Genomic DNA, 16191 nt, shown 5'->3' on the forward strand with positions numbered 1-16191 from the left:
TTTCGCACTTGTGTTAGTGTTGAAAAACCACTTTTCGCACTTGTGTTGGTGCAGGAAACCACTTTTGCACTTGTATTAGTGTGGAAAAAACACTTTTTGCACTTGTGATAGTGTTGCAAAACCACTTTTCGCACTTGTCTTAGTGATGAAAAACCAGTTTTCGCACTTGTGTTGGTGCAGGAAACCACTTTTGCACTTGTATTAGTGTGGAGAAAACACTTTTCGCACTTGTGTTAGTGTTGAAAAACCACTTTTTGCACTTGTGTTAGTGTTGAAAAACCACTTTTCGCACTTGTGTTGGTGCAGGAAACCACTTTTGCACTTGTATTAGTGTGGAAAAAACACTTTTTGCACTTGTGAATGTGTTGAAAAACCACTTTTCGCACTTGTCTTAGTGATGAAAAACCAGTTTTCGCACTTGTGTTGGTGCAGGAAACCACTTTTGCACTTGTATTAGTGTGGAGAAAACACTTTTCGCACTTGTGTTAGTGTTGAAAAACCACTTTTCGCACTTGTGTTAGTGTTGAAAAACCACTTTTCGCACTTGTGAATGTGTGGAAAAACCACTTTTTACACTTGTGTTAGTATTGAAAAACCACTTTTCGCACTTGTGTTAGTGTTGAAAAACCACTTTTCGCACTTGTGTTGTTGCAGGAAACCACTTTTGCACTTGTATTAGTGTGGAAAAAACACTGTTTGCACTTGTGATAGTGTTGAAAAACCACTTTTCGCACTTGTGTTAGTGTTGAAAAACCACTTTTCGCACTTGTGTTGGTGCAGGAAACCACTTTTGCACTTGTATTAGTGTGGAAAAAACACTTTTTGCACTTGTGATAGTGTTGAAAAACCACTTTTCGCACTTGTGTTAGTGTTGAAAAACCACTTTTCGCACTTGTGTTGGTGCAGGAAACCACTTTTGCACTTGTATTAGTGTGGAAAAAACACTTTTTGCACTTGTGGTTTTCTGCATAGTTTGCACTTGTGGATAGTGTTGAAAAACCACTTTTCGCACTTGTGTTAGTGTTGAAAAACCACTTTTCGCACTTGTGTTAGTGTTGAAAAACCACTTTTCGCACTTGTGTTGTTGCAGGAAACCACTTTTGCACTTGTATTAGTGTGGAAAAAACACTGTTTGCACTTGTGATAGTGTTGAAAAACCACTTTTCGCACTTGTGTTAGTGTTGAAAAACCACTTTTCGCACTTGTGTTGGTGCAGGAAACCACTTTTGCACTTGTATTAGTGTGGAAAAAACACTTTTTGCACTTGTGATAGTGTTGAAAAACCACTTTTCGCACTTGTGTTAGTGTTGAAAAACCACTTTTCGCACTTGTGTTGGTGCAGGAAACCACTTTTGCACTTGTATTAGTGTGGAAAAAACACTTTTTGCACTTGTGGTTTTCTGCATAGTTTGCACTTGTGGATAGTGTTGAAAAACCACTTTTCGCACTTGTGTTAGTGTTGAAAAACCACTTTTCGCACTTGTGTTAGTGTTGAAAAACCACTTTTCGCACTTGTGTTGGTGCAGGAAACCACTTTTGCACTTGTATTAGTGTGGAAAAAACACTTTTCGCACTTTTGTTAGTGTTGAAAAACCACTTTTCGCACTTGTGTTAGTGTTGAAAAACCACTTTTCGCACTTGTGTTAGTGTGGAAAAACCACTTTTCGCACTTGTGTTAGTGTTGAAAAACCACTTTTCGCACTTGTGTTAGTGTTGAAAAACTACTTTTCGCACTTGTGTTGGTGCAGGAAACCACTTTTGCACTTGTATTAGTGTTGAAAAACCACTTTTCGCACTTGTGTTCGTCTTGAAAAACCACTTTTCGCACTTGTGTTAGTGTTGAAAAACCACTTTTCGCACTTGTGTTGGTGCAGGAAACCACTTTTGCACTTGTATTAGTGTGGAAAAATCACTTTTCGCACTTGTGTTAGTGTTGAAAAACCACTTTTCGCACTTGTGTTGGTGCAGGAAACCACTTTTGCACTTGTATTAGTGTGGAAAAAACACTTTTTGCACTTGTGATAGTGTTGAAAAAACACTTTTTGCACTTGTGATCGTGTTGAAAAACCACTTTTCGCACTTGTGTTACTGTTGAAAAACCACTTTTCGCACTTGTGTTAGTGTTGAAAAACCACTTTTTGCACTTGTGATAGTGTTGAAAAACCACTTTTCGCACTTGTGTTACTGTTGAAAAACCACTTTTCGCACTTGTGTTAGTGTTGAAAAACCACTTTTCGCACTTGTGTTGGTGCAGGAAACCACTTTTGCACTTGTGATAGTGTTGAAAAACCACTTTTCGCACTTGTCTTAGTGATGAAAAACCACTTTTCGCACTTGTGTTGGTGCAGGAAACCACTTTTGCACTTGTATTAGTGTGGAAAAAACACTTTTTGCACTTGTATTAGTGTGGAAAAAACACTTTTTGCACTTGTGATAGTGTTGAAAAACCACTTTTCGCACTTGTGTTAGTGTTGAAAATCCACTTTTCGCACTTGTGTTAGTGTTGAAAAACCACTTTTCGCACTTGTGTTGGTGCAGGAAACCACTTTTGCACTTGTATTAGTGTGGAAAAACCACTTTTCGCACTTGTGTTAGTGTTGAAAAACCACTTTTCGCACTTGTGTTAGTGTTGAAAAACCACTTTTCGCAATTGTGTTGGTGCAGGAAACCACTTTTGCACTTGTATTAGTGTGGAAAAAACACTTTTTGCACTTGTGGTTTTCTGCATAGTTTGCACTTGTGGATGGATAGTGTTGAAAAACCACTTTTCGCACTTGTGTTAGTGTTGAAAAACCACTTTTCGCACTTGTGTTAGTGTTGAAAAACCACTTTTCGCACTTGTGTTGGTGCAGGAAACCACTTTTGCACTTGTATTAGTGTGGAAAAAACACTTTTTGCACTTGTGATAATGTTGAAAAACCAGTTTTTGCACTTGTGTTGGTGCAGGAAACCACTTCTGCACTTGTATTAGTGTGGAGAAAACACTTTTCGCACTTGTGTTAGTGTTGAAAAACCACTTTTCGCACTTGTGTTAGTGTTGAAAAACCACTTTTCGCACTTGTGTTGGTGCAGGAAACCACTTTTGCACTTGTATTAGTGTGGAAAAAACACTTTTTGCACTTGTGAATGTGTTGAAAAACCACTTTTCACACTTGTGTTAGTGTTGAAAAACCACTTTTCGCACTTGTGTTGGTGCAGGAAACCACTTTTGCACTTGTATTAGTGTGGAAAAACCACTTTTCGCACTTGTGTTAGTGTTGAAAAACCACTTTTCGCACTTGTGTTACTGTTGAAAAACCACTTTTCGCACTTGTGTTAGTGTTGAAAAACCACTTTTCACACTTGTGTTGGTGCAGGAAACCACTTTTGCACTTGTATTAGTGTGGAAAAAACACTTTTTGCACTTGTATTAGTGTGGAAAAAACACTTTTTGCACTTGTGATAGTGTTGAAAAACCACTTTTCGCACTTGTGTTGGTGTTGAAAAACCACTTTTCGCAGTTGTGTTGGTGTTGAAAAACCACTTTTCGCACTTGTGTTAGTGTTGAAAAACCACTTTTCGCACTTGTGTTGGTGCAGGAAACCACTTTTGCACTTGTATTAGTGTGGAAAAACCACTTTTCGCACTTGTGTTAGTGTTGAAAAACCACTTTTCGCACTTGTGTTAGTGTTGAAAAACCACTTTTCGCAATTGTGTTGGTGCAGGAAACCACTTTTGCACTTGTATTAGTGTGGAAAAACCACTTTTCGCACTTGTGTTAGTGTTGAAAAACCTCTTTTCGCACTTGTGTTGGTGCAGGAAACCACTTTTGCACTTGTTTTAGTGTGGAAAAAACACTTTTTGCACTTGTGATAGTGTTGAAAAACCACTTTTCGCACTTGTGTTAGTGTTGAAAATCCACTTTTCGTACTTGTGTTGGTGCAGGAAACCACTTTTGCACTTGTATTAGTGTGGAAAAACCACTTTTCGCACTTGTGTTATTGTGGAAAAATCACTTTTCGCACTTGTGTTAGTGTTGAAAAATCACTTTTCGCACTTGTGTTAGTGTTGAAAAACCACTTTTCGCACTTGTGTTGGTGCAGGAAACCACTTTTGCACTTGTATTAGTGTGGAAAAAACACTTTTTGCACTTGTGATAGTGTTGAAAAACCACTCTTCGCACTTGTGTTAGTGTTGAAAAACCACTTTTCGCACTTGTGTTGGTGCAGGAAACCACTTTTGCACTTGTATTAGTGTGGAAAAAACACTTTTTGCACTTGTGATAGTGTTGAAAAACCACTTTTCGCACTTGTGTTAGTGTTGAAAAACCACTTTTTGCACTTGTGTTAGTGTTGAAAACACACTTTTCGCATTTGTGTTGGTGCAGGAAACCACTTTTGCACTTGTATTAGTGTGGAACAAACACTTTTTGCACTTGTGAATGTGTTGAAAAACCACTTTTCGCACTTGTGTTAGTGTTGAAAAACCACTTTTCGCACTTGTGTTGGTGCAGGAAATCACTTTTGCACTTGTATTAGTGTGGAAAAAACACTTTTTGCACTGTATTAGTGTGGAAAAAACACTTTTTGCACTTGTGATAGTGTTGAAAAACCACTTTTCGCACTTGTGTTGGTGTTGAAAAACCACTTTTCGCACTTGTGTTAGTGTTGAAAAACCACTTTTCGCACTTGTGTTGGTGCAGGAAACCACTTTGGCACTTGTATTAGTGTGGAAAAACCACTTTTCGCACTTGTGTTAGTGTTGAAAAACCACTTTTCGCACTTGTGTTAGTGTTGAAAAACCACTTTTCGCAATTGTGTTGGTGCAGGAAACCACTTTTGCACTTGTATTAGTGTGGAAAAACCACTTTTCGCACTTGTGTTAGTGTTGAAAAACCTCTTTTCGCACTTGTGTTGGTGCAGGAAACCACTTTTGCACTTGTATTAGTGTGGAAAAAACACTTTTTGCACTTGTGATAGTGTTGAAAAACCACTTTTCGCACTTGTCTTAGTGATGAAAAACCAGTTTTCGCACTTGTGTTGGTGCAGGAAACCACTTTTGCACTTGTATTAGTGTGGAGAAAACACTTTTCGCACTTGTGTTAGTGTTGAAAAACCACTTTTCGCACTTGTGTTAGTGTTGAAAAACCACTTTTCGCACTTGTGTTGGTGCAGGAAACCACTTTTGCACTTGTATTAGTGTGGAAAAAACACTTTTTGCACTTGTGAATGTGTTGAAAAACCACTTTTCGCACTTGTCTTAGTGATGAAAAACCAGTTTTCGCACTTGTGTTGGTGCAGGAAACCACTTTTGCACTTGTATTAGTGTGGAGAAAACACTTTTCGCACTTGTGTTAGTGTTGAAAAACCACTTTTCGCACTTGTGTTAGTGTTGAAAAACCACTTTTCGCACTTGTGAATGTGTGGAAAAACCACTTTTTACACTTGTGTTAGTATTGAAAAACCACTTTTCGCACTTGTGTTAGTGTTGAAAAACCACTTTTCGCACTTGTGTTGTTGCAGGAAACCACTTTTGCACTTGTATTAGTGTGGAAAAAACACTGTTTGCACTTGTGATAGTGTTGAAAAACCACTTTTCGCACTTGTGTTAGTGTTGAAAAACCACTTTTCGCACTTGTGTTGGTGCAGGAAACCACTTTTGCACTTGTATTAGTGTGGAAAAAACACTTTTTGCACTTGTGATAGTGTTGAAAAACCACTTTTCGCACTTGTGTTAGTGTTGAAAAACCACTTTTCGCACTTGTGTTGGTGCAGGAAACCACTTTTGCACTTGTATTAGTGTGGAAAAAACACTTTTTGCACTTGTGGTTTTCTGCATAGTTTGCACTTGTGGATAGTGTTGAAAAACCACTTTTCGCACTTGTGTTAGTGTTGAAAAACCACTTTTCGCACTTGTGTTAGTGTTGAAAAACCACTTTTCGCAGTTGTGTTGTTGCAGGAAACCACTTTTGCACTTGTATTAGTGTGGAAAAAACACTGTTTGCACTTGTGATAGTGTTGAAAAACCACTTTTCGCACTTGTGTTAGTGTTGAAAAACCACTTTTCGCACTTGTGTTGGTGCAGGAAACCACTTTTGCACTTGTATTAGTGTGGAAAAAACACTTTTTGCACTTGTGGTTTTCTGCATAGTTTGCACTTGTGGATAGTGTTGAAAAACCACTTTTCGCACTTGTGTTAGTGTTGAAAAACCACTTTTCGCACTTGTGTTAGTGTTGAAAAACCACTTTTCGCACTCGTGTTGGTGCAGGAAACCACTTTTGCACTTGTATTAGTGTGGAAAAAACACTTTTTGCACTTGTGATAGTGTTGAAAAACCACTTTTCGCACTTGTGTTAGTGTGGAAAAACCACTTTTCGCACTTGTGTTAGTGTTGAAAAACCACTTTTCGCACTTGTGTTAGTGTTGAAAAACTACGTTTCGCACTTGTGTTGGTGCAGGAAACCACTTTTGCACTTGTATTAGTGTTGAAAAACCACTTTTCGCACTTGTGTTCGTCTTGAAAAACCACTTTTCGCACTTGTGTTAGTGTTGAAAAACCACTTTTCGCACTTGTGTTGGTGCAGGAAACCACTTTTGCACTTGTATTAGTGTGGAAAAATCACTTTTCGCACTTGTGTTAGTGTTGAAAAACCACTTTTCGCACTTGTGTTGGTGCAGGAAACCACTTTTGCACTTGTATTAGTGTGGAAAAAACACTTTTTGCACTTGTGATAGTGTTGAAAAAACACTTTTTGCACTTGTGATCGTGTTGAAAAACCACTTTTCGCACTTGTGTTACTGTTGAAAAACCACTTTTCGCACTTGTGTTAGTGTTGAAAAACCACTTTTTGCACTTGTGTTACTGTTGAAAAACCACTTTTCGCACTTGTGTTAGTGTTGAAAAACCACTTTTCGCACTTGTGTTGGTGCAGGAAACCACTTTTGCACTTGTGATAGTGTTGAAAAACCACTTTTCGCACTTGTCTTAGTGATGAAAAACCACTTTTCGCACTTGTGTTGGTGCAGGAAACCACTTTTGCACTTGTATTAGTGTGGAAAAAACACTTTTTGCACTTGTATTAGTGTGGAAAAAACACTTTTTGCACTTGTGATAGTGTTGAAAAACCACTTTTCGCACTTGTGTTAGTGTTGAAAATCCACTTTTCGCACTTGTGTTAGTGTTGAAAAACCACTTTTCGCACTTGTGTTGGTGCAGGAAACCACTTTTGCACTTGTATTAGTGTGGAAAAACCACTTTTCGCACTTGTGTTAGTGTTGAAAAACCACTTTTCGCACTTGTGTTAGTGTTGAAAAACCACTTTTCGCAATTGTGTTGGTGCAGGAAACCACTTTTGCACTTGTATTAGTGTGGAAAAAACACTTTTTGCACTTGTGGTTTTCTGCATAGTTTGCACTTGTGGATAGTGTTGAAAAACCACTTTTCGCACTTGTGTTAGTGTTGAAAAACCACTTTTCGCACTTGTGTTAGTGTTGAAAAACCACTTTTCGCACTTGTGTTGGTGCAGGAAACCACTTTTGCACTTGTATTAGTGTGGAAAAAACACTTTTTGCACTTGTGATAATGTTGAAAAACCAGTTTTTGCACTTGTGTTGGTGCAGGAAACCACTTCTGCACTTGTATTAGTGTGGAGAAAACACTTTTCGCACTTGTGTTAGTGTTGAAAAACCACTTTTCGCACTTGTGTTAGTGTTGAAAAACCACTTTTCGCACTTGTGTTGGTGCAGGAAACCACTTTTGCACTTGTATTAGTGTGGAAAAAACACTTTTTGCACTTGTGAATGTGTTGAAAACACACTAGTCGCACTCAAGTGGTGTTGAAAAACCACTTTTCGCACTTGTGTTGGTGCAGGAAACCACTTTTGCACTTGTATTAGTGTGGAAAAACCACTTTTCGCACTTGTGTTAGTGTGGAAAAACCACTTTTTGCACTTGTGATAGTGTTGAAAAACCACTTTTCGCACTTGTGTTACTGTTGAAAAACCACTTTTCGCACTTGTGTTAGTGTTGAAAAACCACTTTTCACACTTGTGTTGGTGCAGGAAACCACTTTTGCACTTGTATTAGTGTGGAAAAAACACTTTTTGCACTTGTATTAGTGTGGAAAAAACACTTTTCGCACTTGTGTTGGTGTTGAAAAACCACTTTTCGCAGTTGTGTTGGTGTTGAAAAACCACTTTTCGCACTTGTGTTAGTGTTGAAAAACCACTTTTCGCACTTGTGTTGGTGCAGGAAACCACTTTTGCACTTGTATTAGTGTGGAAAAACCACTTTTCGCACTTGTGTTAGTGTTGAAAAACCACTTTTCGCACTTGTGTTAGTGTTGAAAAACCACTTTTCGCAATTGTGTTGGTGCAGGAAACCACTTTTGCACTTGTATTAGTGTGGAGAAACCACTTTTCGCACTTGTGTTAGTGTTGAAAAACCTCTTTTCGCACTTGTGTTGGTGCAGGAAACCACTTTTGCACTTGTATTAGTGTGGAAAAAACACTTTTTGCACTTGTGATAGTGTTGAAAAACCACTTTTCGCACTTGTGTTAGTGTTGAAAAACCACTTTTCGCACTTGTGTTAGTGTTGAAAAACCACTTTTCGCACTTGTGTTGGTGCAGGAAACCACTTTTGCACTTGTATTAGTGTGGAAAAACCACTTTTCACACTTGTGTTAGTATTGAAAAACCACTTTTCGCACTTGTGTTAGTGTTGAAAAACCACTTTTCGCACTTGTGTTGTTGCAGGAAACCACTTTTGCACTTGTATTAGTGTGGAAAAAACACTGTTTGCACTTGTGATAGTGTTGAAAAACCACTTTTCGCACTTGTGTTAGTGTTGAAAAACCACTTTTCGCACTTGTGTTGGTGCAGGAAACCACTTTTGCACTTGTATTAGTGTGGAAAAAACACTTTTTGCACTTGTGATAGTGTGGAAAAAACACTTTTTGCACTTGTGATAGTGTTGAAAAACCACTTATCGCACTTGTGTTAGTGTTGAAAAACCACTTTTCGCACTTGTGTTAGTGTTGAAAAACCACTTTTCGCACTTGTGTTGGTGCAGGAAACCACTTTTGCACTTATATTAGTGTGGAAAAAACACTTTTTGCACTTGTGGTTTTCTGCATAGTTTGCACTTGTGGATAGTGTTGAAAAACCACTTTTCGCACTTGTGTTAGTGTTGAAAAACCACTTTTCGCACTTGTGTTAGTGTTGAAAAACCACTTTTCGCACTTGTGTTGGTGCAGGAAACCACTTTTGCACTTGTATTAGTGTGGAAAAAACACTTTTTGCACTTGTGATAGTGTTGAAAAACCACTTTTCGCACTTGTCTTAGTGATGAAAAACCAGTTTTCGCACTTGTGTTGGTGCAGGAAACCACTTTTGCACTTGTATTAGTGGAGAAAACACTTTTCGCACTTGTGTTAGTGTTGAATAACCACTTTTCGCACTTGTGTTAGTGTTGAAAAACCACTTTTCGCACTTGTGTTGGTGCAGGAAACCACTTTTGCACTTGTATTAGTGTGGAAAAAACACTTTTTGCACTTGTGAATGTGTTGAAAAACCACTTTTCGCACTTGTCTTAGTGATGAAAAACCACTTTTCACACTTGTGTTAGTGTTGAAAAACCACTTTTCGCACTTGTGTTGGTGCAGGAAACCACTTTTGCACTTGTATTAGTGTGGAAAAACCACTTTTCGCACTTGTGTTAGTGTTGAAAAACCACTTTTCGCACTTGTGTTACTGTTGAAAAACCACTTTTCGCACTTGTGTTAGTGTTGAAAAACCACTTTTCACACTTGTGTTGGTGCAGGAAACCACTTTTGCACTTGTATTAGTGTGGAAAAAACACTTTTTGCACTTGTATTAGTGTGGAAAAAACACTTTTTGCACTTGTGATAGTGTTGAAAAACCACTTTTCGCACTTGTGTTGGTGTTGAAAAACCACTTTTCGCAGTTGTGTTGGTGTTGAAAAACCACTTTTCGCACTTGTGTTAGTGTTGAAAAACCACTTTTCGCACTTGTGTTGGTGCAGGAAACCACTTTTGCACTTGTATTAGTGTGGAAAAACCACTTTTCGCACTTGTGTTAGTGTTGAAAAACCACTTTTCGCACTTGTGTTAGTGTTGAAAAACCACTTTTCGCAATTGTGTTGGTGCAGGAAACCACTTTTGCACTTGTATTAGTGTGGAAAAACCACTTTTCGCACTTGTGTTAGTGTTGAAAAACCTCTTTTCGCACTTGTGTTGGTGCAGGAAACCACTTTTGCACTTGTTTTAGTGTGGAAAAAACACTTTTTGCACTTGTGATAGTGTTGAAAAACCACTTTTCGCACTTGTGTTAGTGTTGAAAATCCACTTTTCGTACTTGTGTTGGTGCAGGAAACCACTTTTGCACTTGTATTAGTGTGGAAAAACCACTTTTCGCACTTGTGTTAGTGTGGAAAAATCACTTTTCGCACTTGTGTTAGTGTTGAAAAATCACTTTTCGCACTTGTGTTAGTGTTGAAAAACCACTTTTCGCACTTGTGTTGGTGCAGGAAACCACTTTTGCACTTGTATTAGTGTGGAAAAAACACTTTTTGCACTTGTGATAGTGTTGAAAAACCACTCTTCGCACTTGTGTTAGTGTTGAAAAACCACTTTTCGCACTTGTGTTGGTGCAGGAAACCACTTTTGCACTTGTATTAGTGTGGAAAAAACACTTTTTGCACTTGTGATAGTGTTGAAAAACCACTTTTCGCACTTGTGTTAGTGTTGAAAAACCACTTTTTGCACTTGTGTTAGTGTTGAAAACACACTTTTCGCATTTGTGTTGGTGCAGGAAACCACTTTTGCACTTGTATTAGTGTGGAACAAACACTTTTTGCACTTGTGAATGTGTTGAAAAACCACTTTTCGCACTTGTGTTAGTGTTGAAAAACCACTTTTCGCACTTGTGTTGGTGCAGGAAATCACTTTTGCACTTGTATTAGTGTGGAAAAAACACTTTTTGCACTTGTATTAGTGTGGAAAAAACACTTTTTGCACTTGTGATAGTGTTGAAAAACCACTTTTCGCACTTGTGTTGGTGTTGAAAAACCACTTTTCGCACTTGTGTTAGTGTTGAAAAACCACTTTTCGCACTTGTGTTGGTGCAGGAAACCACTTTGGCACTTGTATTAGTGTGGAAAAACCACTTTTCGCACTTGTGTTAGTGTTGAAAAACCACTTTTCGCACTTGTGTTAGTGTTGAAAAACCACTTTTCGCAATTGTGTTGGTGCAGGAAACCACTTTTGCACTTGTATTAGTGTGGAAAAACCACTTTTCGCACTTGTGTTAGTGTTGAAAAACCTCTTTTCGCACTTGTGTTGGTGCAGGAAACCACTTTTGCACTTGTATTAGTGTGGAAAAAACACTTTTTGCACTTGTGATAGTGTTGAAAAACCACTTTTCGCACTTGTCTTAGTGATGAAAAACCAGTTTTCGCACTTGTGTTGGTGCAGGAAACCACTTTTGCACTTGTATTAGTGTGGAGAAAACACTTTTCGCACTTGTGTTAGTGTTGAAAAACCACTTTTCGCACTTGTGTTAGTGTTGAAAAACCACTTTTCGCACTTGTGTTGGTGCAGGAAACCACTTTTGCACTTGTATTAGTGTGGAAAAAACACTTTTTGCACTTGTGAATGTGTTGAAAAACCACTTTTCGCACTTGTCTTAGTGATGAAAAACCAGTTTTCGCACTTGTGTTGGTGCAGGAAACCACTTTTGCACTTGTATTAGTGTGGAGAAAACACTTTTCGCACTTGTGTTAGTGTTGAAAAACCACTTTTCGCACTTGTGTTAGTGTTGAAAAACCACTTTTCGCACTTGTGAATGTGTGGAAAAACCACTTTTTACACTTGTGTTAGTATTGAAAAACCACTTTTCGCACTTGTGTTAGTGTTGAAAAACCACTTTTCGCACTTGTGTTGTTGCAGGAAACCACTTTTGCACTTGTATTAGTGTGGAAAAAACACTGTTTGCACTTGTGATAGTGTTGAAAAACCACTTTTCGCACTTGTGTTAGTGTTGAAAAACCACTTTTCGCACTTGTGTTGGTGCAGGAAACCACTTTTGCACTTGTATTAGTGTGGAAAAAACACTTTTTGCACTTGTGATAGTGTTGAAAAACCACTTTTCGCACTTGTGTTGGTGCAGGAAACCACTTTTGCACTTGTATTAGTGTGGAAAAAACACTTTTTGCACTTGTGGTTTTCTGCATAGTTTGCACTTGTGGATAGTGTTGAAAAACCACTTTTCGCACTTGTGTTAGTGTTGAAAAACCACTTTTCGCACTTGTGTTAGTGTTGAAAAACCACTTTTCGCACTTGTGTTGTTGCAGGAAACCACTTTTGCACTTGTATTAGTGTGGAAAAAACACTGTTTGCACTTGTGATAGTGTTGAAAAACCACTTTTCGCACTTGTGTTAGTGTTGAAAAACCACTTTTCGCACTTGTGTTGGTGCAGGAAACCACTTTTGCACTTGTATTAGTGTGGAAAAAACACTTTTTGCACTTGTGATAGTGTTGAAAAACCACTTTTCGCACTTGTGTTAGTGTTGAAAAACCACTTTTCGCACTTGTGTTGGTGCAGGAAACCACTTTTGCACTTGTATTAGTGTGGAAAAAACACTTTTTGCACTTGTGGTTTTCTGCATAGTTTGCACTTGTGGATAGTGTTGAAAAACCACTTTTCGCACTTGTGTTAGTGTTGAAAAACCACTTTTCGCACTTGTGTTAGTGTTGAAAAACCACTTTTCGCACTCGTGTTGGTGCAGGAAACCACTTTTGCACTTGTATTAGTGTGGAAAAAACACTTTTTGCACTTGTGATAGTGTTGAAAAACCACTTTTCACACTTGTCTTAGTGATGAAAAACCAGTTTTCGCACTTGTGTTGGTGCAGGAAACCACTTTTGCACTTGTATTAGTGTGGAGAAAACACTTTTCGCACTTTTGTTAGTGTTGAAAAACCACTTTTCGCACTTGTGTTCGTGTTGAAAAACCACTTTTCGCACTTGTGTTAGTGTGGAAAAACCACTTTTCGCACTTGTGTTAGTGTTGAAAAACCACTTTTCGCACTTGTGTTAGTGTTGAAAAACTACGTTTCGCACTTGTGTTGGTGCAGGAAACCACTTTTGCACTTGTATTAGTGTTGAAAAACCACTTTTCGCACTTGTGTTCGTCTTGAAAAACCACTTTTCGCACTTGTGTTAGTGTTGAAAAACCACTTTTCGCACTTGTGTTGGTGCAGGAAACCACTTTTGCACTTGTATTAGTGTGGAAAAATCACTTTTCGCACTTGTGTTAGTGTTGAAAAACCACTTTTCGCACTTGTGTTGGTGCAGGAAACCACTTTTGCACTTGTATTAGTGTGGAAAAAACACTTTTTGCACTTGTGATAGTGTTGAAAAAACACTTTTTGCACTTGTGATCGTGTTGAAAAACCACTTTTCGCACTTGTGTTACTGTTGAAAAACCACTTTTCGCACTTGTGTTAGTGTTGAAAAACCACTTTTTGCACTTGTGTTACTGTTGAAAAACCACTTTTCGCACTTGTGTTAGTGTTGAAAAACCACTTTTCGCACTTGTGTTGGTGCAGGAAACCACTTTTGCACTTGTGATAGTGTTGAAAAACCACTTTTCGCACTTGTCTTAGTGATGAAAAACCACTTTTCGCACTTGTGTTGGTGCAGGAAACCACTTTTGCACTTGTATTAGTGTGGAAAAAACACTTTTTGCACTTGTATTAGTGTGGAAAAAACACTTTTTGCACTTGTGATAGTGTTGAAAAACCACTTTTCGCACTTGTGTTAGTGTTGAAAATCCACTTTTCGCACTTGTGTTAGTGTTGAAAAACCACTTTTCGCACTTGTGTTGGTGCAGGAAACCACTTTTGCACTTGTATTAGTGTGGAAAAACCACTTTTCGCACTTGTGTTAGTGTTGAAAAACCACTTTTCGCACTTGTGTTAGTGTTGAAAAACAACTTTTCGCAATTGTGTTGGTGCAGGAAACCACTTTTGCACTTGTATTAGTGTGGAAAAAACACTTTTTGCACTTGTGGTTTTCTGCATAGTTTGCACTTGTGGATAGTGTTGAAAAACCACTTTTCGCACTTGTGTTAGTGTTGAAAAACCACTTTTCGCACTTGTGTTAGTGTTGAAAAACCACTTTTCGCACTTGTGTTGGTGCAGGAAACCACTTTTGCACTTGTATTAGTGTGGAAAAAACACTTTTTGCACTTGTGATAATGTTGAAAAACCAGTTTTTGCACTTGTGTTGGTGCAGGAAACCACTTCTGCACTTGTATTAGTGTGGAGAAAACACTTTTCGCACTTGTGTTAGTGTTGAAAAACCACTTTTCGCACTTGTGTTAGTGTTGAAAAACCACTTTTCGCACTTGTGTTGGTGCAGGAAACCACTTTTGCACTTGTATTAGTGTGGAAAAAACACTTTTTGCACTTGTGAATGTGTTGAAAACACACTAGTCGCACTCAAGTGGTGTTGAAAAACCACTTTTCGCACTTGTGTTGGTGCAGGAAACCACTTTTGCACTTGTATTAGTGTGGAAAAAACACTTTTCGCACTTGTGTTAGTGTGGAAAAACCACTTTTTGCACTTGTGATAGTGTTGAAAAACCACTTTTCGCACTTGTGTTACTGTTGAAAAACCACTTTTCGCACTTGTGTTAGTGTTGAAAAACCACTTTTCACACTTGTGTTGGTGCAGGAAACCACTTTTGCACTTGTATTAGTGTGGAAAAAACACTTTTTGCACTTGTATTAGTGTGGAAAAAACACTTTTCGCACTTGTGTTGGTGTTGAAAAACCACTTTTCGCAGTTGTGTTGGTGTTGAAAAACCACTTTTCGCACTTGTGTTAGTGTTGAAAAACCACTTTTCGCACTTGTGTTGGTGCAGGAAACCACTTTTGCACTTGTATTAGTGTGGAAAAACCACTTTTCGCACTTGTGTTAGTGTTGAAAAACCACTTTTCGCACTTGTGTTAGTGTTGAAAAACCACTTTTCGCAATTGTGTTGGTGCAGGAAACCACTTTTGCACTTGTATTAGTGTGGAGAAACCACTTTTCGCACTTGTGTTAGTGTTGAAAAACCTCTTTTCGCACTTGTGTTGGTGCAGGAAACCACTTTTGCACTTGTATTAGTGTGGAAAAAACACTTTTTGCACTTGTGATAGTGTTGAAAAACCACTTTTCGCACTTGTGTTAGTGTTGAAAAACCACTTTTCGCACTTGTGTTAGTGTTGAAAAACCACTTTTCGCACTTGTGTTGGTGCAGGAAACCACTTTTGCACTTGTATTAGTGTGGAAAAACCACTTTTCACACTTGTGTTAGTATTGAAAAACCACTTTTCGCACTTGTGTTAGTGTTGAAAAACCACTTTTCGCACTTGTGTTGTTGCAGGAAACCACTTTTGCACTTGTATTAGTGTGGAAAAAACACTGTTTGCACTTGTGATAGTGTTGAAAAACCACTTTTCGCACTTGTGTTAGTGTTGAAAAACCACTTTTCGCACTTGTGTTGGTGCAGGAAACCACTTTTGCACTTGTATTAGTGTGGAAAAAACACTTTTTGCACTTGTGATAGTGTGGAAAAAACACTTTTTGCACTTGTGATAGTGTTGAAAAACCACTTATCGCACTTGTGTTAGTGTTGAAAAACCACTTTTCGCACTTGTGTTAGTGTTGAAAAACCACTTTTCGCACTTGTGTTGGTGCAGGAAACCACTTTTGCACTTATATTAGTGTGGAAAAAACACTTTTTGCACTTGTGGTTTTCTGCATAGTTTGCACTTGTGGATAGTGTTGAAAAACCACTTTTCGCACTTGTGTTAGTGTTGAAAAACCACTTTTCGCACTTGTGTTAGTGTTGAAAAACCACTTTTCGCACTTGTGTTGGTGCAGGAAACCACTTTTGCACTTGTATTAGTGTGGAAAAAACACTTTTTGCACTTGTGATAGTGTTGAAAAACCACTTTTCGCACTTGTCTTAGTGATGAAAAACCAGTTTTCGCACTTGTGTTGGTGCAGGAAACCACTTTTGCACTTGTATTAGTGGAGAAAACACTTTTCGCACTTGTGTTAGTGTTGAATAACCACTTTTCGCACTTGTGTTAGTGTTGAAAAACCACTTTTCGCACTTGTGTTGGTGCAGGAAACCACTT

The sequence above is a fragment of the Myxine glutinosa genome, chromosome 13 (assembly GCF_964187855.1).
Source record: "Myxine glutinosa chromosome 13, kmMyxGlut1.1, whole genome shotgun sequence".
In the NCBI taxonomy this organism is placed as follows: Eukaryota; Metazoa; Chordata; class Myxini; order Myxiniformes; family Myxinidae; genus Myxine; species Myxine glutinosa.